The following is a 6,021-nucleotide window of genomic DNA, read 5'->3' on the forward strand; positions in this document are numbered from 1 at the left end:
CCACCATGCTTTTATAGAATACTTTTCAACTGTGAAGCTTTTATTTCTGAAATAAATCTTGCCCTCTATGTCTTATAATTTTTCCTAGAAGGATATGTGACTGCTGTGTGTTTGGTTTTAGACCCTACATATCATGGACTATCATTCTGTTGCCTTCTCACATGGAATATATCTTAGCTGCAGTGCCAAACTTTTAGCTCATGTCACCAACTTTTTCCTGCAAAACTGTGTGCAGCTGCGGTTATTGTCTTCTGCTCTTTCCTGTTTAATAGAAAGCCAGCCCGATGTCAGCCCCCTTGTAGCTAACCTACATTTTCTATTTAGATATTTAGTAGGTTGTTTCCCTGTGAACTTCTATTTCAACATTTTATTAGCTCACATCTCTGTGTGGATCTTCTTTCATTAATTTTGTCTTAGTCAACATGATCCTTGAAGGGCAGCAGAGCAAGTGAAAACTGCCAGGTCCCTACACCCACGGGCTGTTCTTTCACACACTAGACCAATGGCACCCATGAAACCATATTTCTAGCAAGTACTGTAATCGGCTTTTTCCAACTCTTCCCACCCAGGAAGCAGTGTGCAATCACCAGTATCTCTTAAAATTATTGCTTTTTGTTTTAATTTTCAGGAATATACTACCTCAGAATGGATATGAAAAATATGGTTGGGGATGTAGTACTCTGCAGGTCTCAGAAGACACCATCTTCCCCAGAGAAGGAAAACGACCCCGATTTCTTAGTCAAGGGCTCTGGGTCACTTACCTGGTTGTCAGCACAAAGTTCTCCCCTTCTTCTAGGTAAATGGGGCTGCTCTGTTTCAAGAGGTAAAGCATGGATAGGCTCTGGGTTTTTGTTTTTTTCAAGTTAGCTTCATTTGTGAAATTCCATCTTTAACTCTAGCAATAGATAATTGGCCTGTGTTTTGATTTTGCACGTTTCTGTGGGAATCGAATCAAAGCTTGGGACAAAATGTTTGGAGCAGCTTCCACGACACACCATTTTAAACTGCAAAGCCTCTTTGATTTTAATTTATATTTTAGTGTTTCCATATTGTCCAGTCCCAGAAAAACGTTTCTCAGAATTTGCATGCCATTTTAGGTCTCTGTGTTTTTTTAGACTAAACATGTTTTCTGTATTTTTTTAGGCCTCAAACGGCAATTTACATTATCTGAATTGTTTGCCTACTTAAATCACATTCTCTAGACAGTTCTCAACTCTTTACTAGGCTTCAGATAAATAGGCTTATATACAAAATCTTTTATTTATAAAATCTCTCTTTGGGATAACAGAGTGCTTTTTGCAATTCATACACTTCTAGTTTTGGATGCCTAACTGAATATTCTATATATATTCATCAATATAGTGTATCATCTACATGAGATATATATCCCACACTAATTTTTATTATTATCTTAGTCTTGTTTAAAGGCAATTTGCTCTCATATGTCCATAAATTTCATGCCAGAGGCGTCTCTATGTTCTTAGACTTTCACTGTAATATCTGTGAGTCTTACCAATTGTTTATTTCATTTCTGTGCTTATTCCTCTGAGTGTATGAAAAGGGGTGAAGATAAAAAAATTTTTCAACTAGTGGAATTCAAATTTGGTATACTCAAGGCAAATTTGGTGTGTTCAAGCTATTAGCTCTTTACAAAAAAAAAAAAAAAAAATCAAGGTTTTTAATAGCAGCAGGGAAAACTGAAGGCCAGAGCAGAAGTTCTAAAACAAAGAAAGAAGACCCTAGACAGAAGTTTCTTTCTTACTCTGAGCACAGACTCTAGCTTTGTCCAGACTCACTGTCTTCCCCCCATTACCATGACACCTCATGTCCCCATCTGTTGAAGGCACATGTATTGTTTGCTCTCCAAAAAGGGAGTTTAGAGAGTATGCATATAAGGCCAAGAAATTATCTTTCTCTTTTCAAAATTCTGTACAAAAGGGACTTCATTTACTCTTATGGTGTCATTTAAAGCATATATATTCCATTTATATTTAAAAATATAAATGTTTGAATCTTTACGTCAGTTCTGACTTCTTATTTATTCATTCTTTCCTTCAACAAACATTTATCAATCATCTGTAAGTTCTAGGAGTGTCCTTGACCCTGGAAGTTCTTCAATGATTATGACGTAATTGCAGACCTTAAGGGCTTTATATTTTTGAATAGAAGACATACATGTAACAAATCAGTATAATGATGTATACAATAAAATGTTATAAGAAATGTAATTGAATGATAGACGTAGATATTGAGTGCCATGGGACATAAAGGAAAGAAGGTTCATATGATTAGAATGGAAGCAGAAGGCATTTTGGAATGTGAGAAGAGAATCCAGACCCCAGAGATAGTTTTTCACATCACAGCACTTTAATGGGTGGGTGTGAGTGTTACATTTTAGTGACTCCATACTTAGGAAAAATTGCCTGAGCGCTTCTCATACTGACTATTGAAGAAGAAAGTAGACTCGACTCATAATCCTCTAGATGCGAATGCTGACGTAGTCACGCCTCCTCTCTCAGCATGCTCTTAATGGTTAGGGGAACACTCCAAATAGTTGAGATTCTTCAAAAGCTGGGCTATGAAGTTGATTCATATTTTTCTATAAATATTACAAAACAAAAGACCGTGGCTATTTTGAAGAAGAAATAGGAAAGAGTGTGATCATTTTGAGCAGCTATGAAGGTATGGATACTCTGAGCTACATGGAATATCTCACATAAAAAGATAACCAACATTACAAGAAGCCTTAGGAAATAGAAAAAAATTTTGGGATTTTTTTTTTTTATTAGGTTAAAAAAAAAAACCAACAAAAAATACCATTTTCAACTTTGTTGAAAATTTCCCCTGAAAATATACCCTTGAACACCAATTGCATTTTTGTCACACTGGAAAATAACATGACTTCACTCTACCCCATGGGTTGCCAAAGTAGAAGCCGAAATTACTTTGTGGCCCACCACCATGGAGAGAAAATGGTTCTTCTCGCATGGCATAATGCAGGCCTCAATCATTACAACTTGCTTTCACCCTTGTTTAAGTATAGCCCAGGAGCTCATGCTAGGTGGAGTTGTTGCTAAATGGGACGCACTATTTTCCACAGAGAGCTTGTGGGACACCCAAGTAGGCCACCAGCGCGCTGGAAGAACCAGAAAAACAAAGGTACGAGGCCTCTCCTCCCACTCCACCCTCCAAATGCAGGGTTATCAAACCAGGGCGCTGAAGGGGCTAGAGGCTGAAGGATTTGGGGTTTGGATGAGAGAAGAACTGATGGGTGGGAAGCAACACCACAGAAAACTAATCCGATTAAATTCTCAAAGCAAGTCCAAGACATTTCGAAAGATCTGTTAAAAACAACAACAACAACAACAACACAAACACTGTTTTGCTTTCCATGAAACATTCATGAAACAAAACATAGGAATTTGTCACAGTGCATGCAGAGGCTTGGGAGCTTCCACTTCAGAGCCAGCTGAATGAGAGACAAATCATGTGGAATATCGTTTCTGAGAACATGAATACAGAATACGCCTAAACACTTAGGAACATTTGGTAGTCATCTCCTTTAAAAAAAAAAAAATTCGGCAAACTCTTCTGCGTGTCCAAAGGCACTTCTCAGAAGCGCGGCCTGAAAACCCGGGAGAGTGTATTGAGGGGCAGCCGAAATCATGTTTCCTTATCTGTAAGCCTGGCAGATGCTCTCGCTGCTCAGAAAAGTTGCTTCAGTTTAACAAATGAGTATTGCCTGGGCATGCGCAGAGTCGTTGAGTTAGAGCCCCTCAGGTGCGGTGAGCCGGCATCCGCTTGTGACCCGCCGCTCTCTCTCCCTTGGTACCCGTGAGGGAGACACCCGAGAGAACTCGCAGTACGATGTATTTGTTGCATGGGGCTAAGCACACAGATGGGAAGGCAGAACATGCACAAAGATGTTTCTAAAACCTCCCATCAGGCCGAAGTCCTCTTCATTCTTTGTTCAGGCACCCCGTCAGTGTGAGTGGGCACAGGCAGTTTGCGAGGGGTTTAAGATAATCAAGACACCATGTGTAGGAACAAAAAGTGATGAAAACAGCTTCTGCTTTTAACGTTATGGGCTGATTCCTCTGATTCTTAAGGGTCATTCTGCATTTTTTTTAAGTTCCTTTTGTACTTCTCTGCCCAACCACTTTTCACGCATTCAACTTCCTATTCCTCTCTTGCATCCAGTTCTTTGTATGACTTGGCACCTTGCACCTTCACATGTCCGCAATAGTTTCTGAGCAAATATTTTATTGAACTTCCTAAAAATACACAGGTAGAATGAAATATGCCCCTGTAAACAAAAGCGGTGGAGTGCTTATACTTACTAGAAAACGTGCATGAATATGCTGGTGTAGGATTCTCTGATTCTGTCTCTACTGTGATTCTTTCCAATGTTAAAAATGCCATTAAGACAGAAATAAACCCATGGCAATTTCCATTTGACTTTCTGAACACCAATTTCCATAGTAATATGTTTTTGAAGTTCAGAACAGTCTGTTCTGCCATAATGTGATAGTTGTATTCTTCAAAAATCCTGTTATCAAAAAAAAAAAAAAAAATCATATGATGAAAAGAATTGCTTCCGTGGAAACGATGTGATTCAGAGCTAGAGAGATAACAAAGTTAATTTTTCTTGTGGTAATGTAAATAAGTGTTTGGGTGTCTGCTTTAAAAAAAAAAAAAAAAACACCTCTAGGTGCTTAGACATATAACTAAAGTATATTGAGCAAATCCAGCATTTGATTACATCTAACTTTTTCTTTTACTATCAATACTGTCCTTAACCCAAGATCTTTATACATTTTATCACCATTATTACTTTAGTCATTCATCAGTAGGATAAACCAAGCAAGAAGCCACTATGAAAATACCTGTTACTAGGGCAATGGCTTTCTTCTTACCTAGGTGCTAATTCCTGTCCACAATTGTCCTGTTACTTAAAGTAGTCTGGTAAAAGCAAGTCATGCTTCCTCTTTAGTCGACTTCAGTGTATCTGATTGGTTTAATGGAAAGTTGTACCGCATTTGTAGTTGCAAAACGCAAGTTATGAGTTTAAATAATATAAGTTGATTTTGGATCAAAAGCAGCAGCCTGTTTGAGGTTGAAATATTATCTAACTGTTGACATTCACTGAGAATCTTTTATTCTCTTGCATGATATAAACGATTGAGACAGGAGCCAAAAATGGTCTTTTCTAAGGAACACTCCATCTCTCTCCTGGGATGTTTATTTCTATTTTATTTTTGTCTTTCTTTTTAATGGGATAAAATGATAACTTTGTAGTTGCCTATTTGTAATTGTTTATAACCGCACATTAAAAAATAATAGGACTTAATGACTATGTCCCAAATTCTGATGATTAGGATATACTTTTTAAGTATATTTTCAAGTAAGTTTGCGGCACTGTGAAGAAGCTGCACAGATTTAATGAGGGTGACCCAGGTATTACCAAACAGCTTTTCCAAAGAAGGGAACTCTGAGTTAAAGGAAAGCAAGCAAAATTCCTTTTTTCCCTCCTAACTAAAGAGGCCAGTTCACTTGCCAAGTGAAAACTCTAAGTCCCAAGAAATACCCTAAGCACAGAAAAATAAGCACATAGATGAATGCCTCCCCTTTTCTTCGTTGGTCTGAGGCCGACTGACAGCACCAGGTGGCAGCCCTCGGGAGCTGCCCACGGCAGATGCCCTACCTGACAGCCAAAAGTTGGCAGGAATTAAGCAGAAACATGTGTTTCCTGTGGAGGGCCACGGTCAGCAGGTGGGATCGGCAGACGGCGTTACTCAGCCCGTCCTCCTGTGTGGTCATCTGGGCCTCCTTCCTCGCGGGCACCGAGGGCCCGGAACATGACATTTTCTCAGGGCTGTGCTGGAAACTGTTCAAATGCAATTATGCTGTATGTCGTTGCGGAATAGATGACTTAGAGGTTCCACACAAATTGAATTTTGAGGCCAGCTTGAAATTACATTAGATTTGGGGGCTTTGACCAAAGCCTGTCTGAATCCCCCT

General features: G+C 38.9%; 1 pseudogene; it reads right to left on the reverse strand.

Annotated features, from left to right (window-relative positions):
* Positions 1-5,820, reverse strand: part of LOC105291590 — a 42,025-nt pseudogene extending 36,205 nt beyond the window's left edge.
* Between the last annotated feature and the right edge of the window lie 201 nt (positions 5,821-6,021).

The sequence above is a fragment of the Pteropus vampyrus genome, unplaced genomic scaffold, assembly GCF_000151845.1.
Source record: "Pteropus vampyrus isolate Shadow unplaced genomic scaffold, Pvam_2.0 Scaffold47, whole genome shotgun sequence".
Lineage (NCBI taxonomy): Eukaryota > Metazoa > Chordata > Mammalia > Chiroptera > Pteropodidae > Pteropus > Pteropus vampyrus.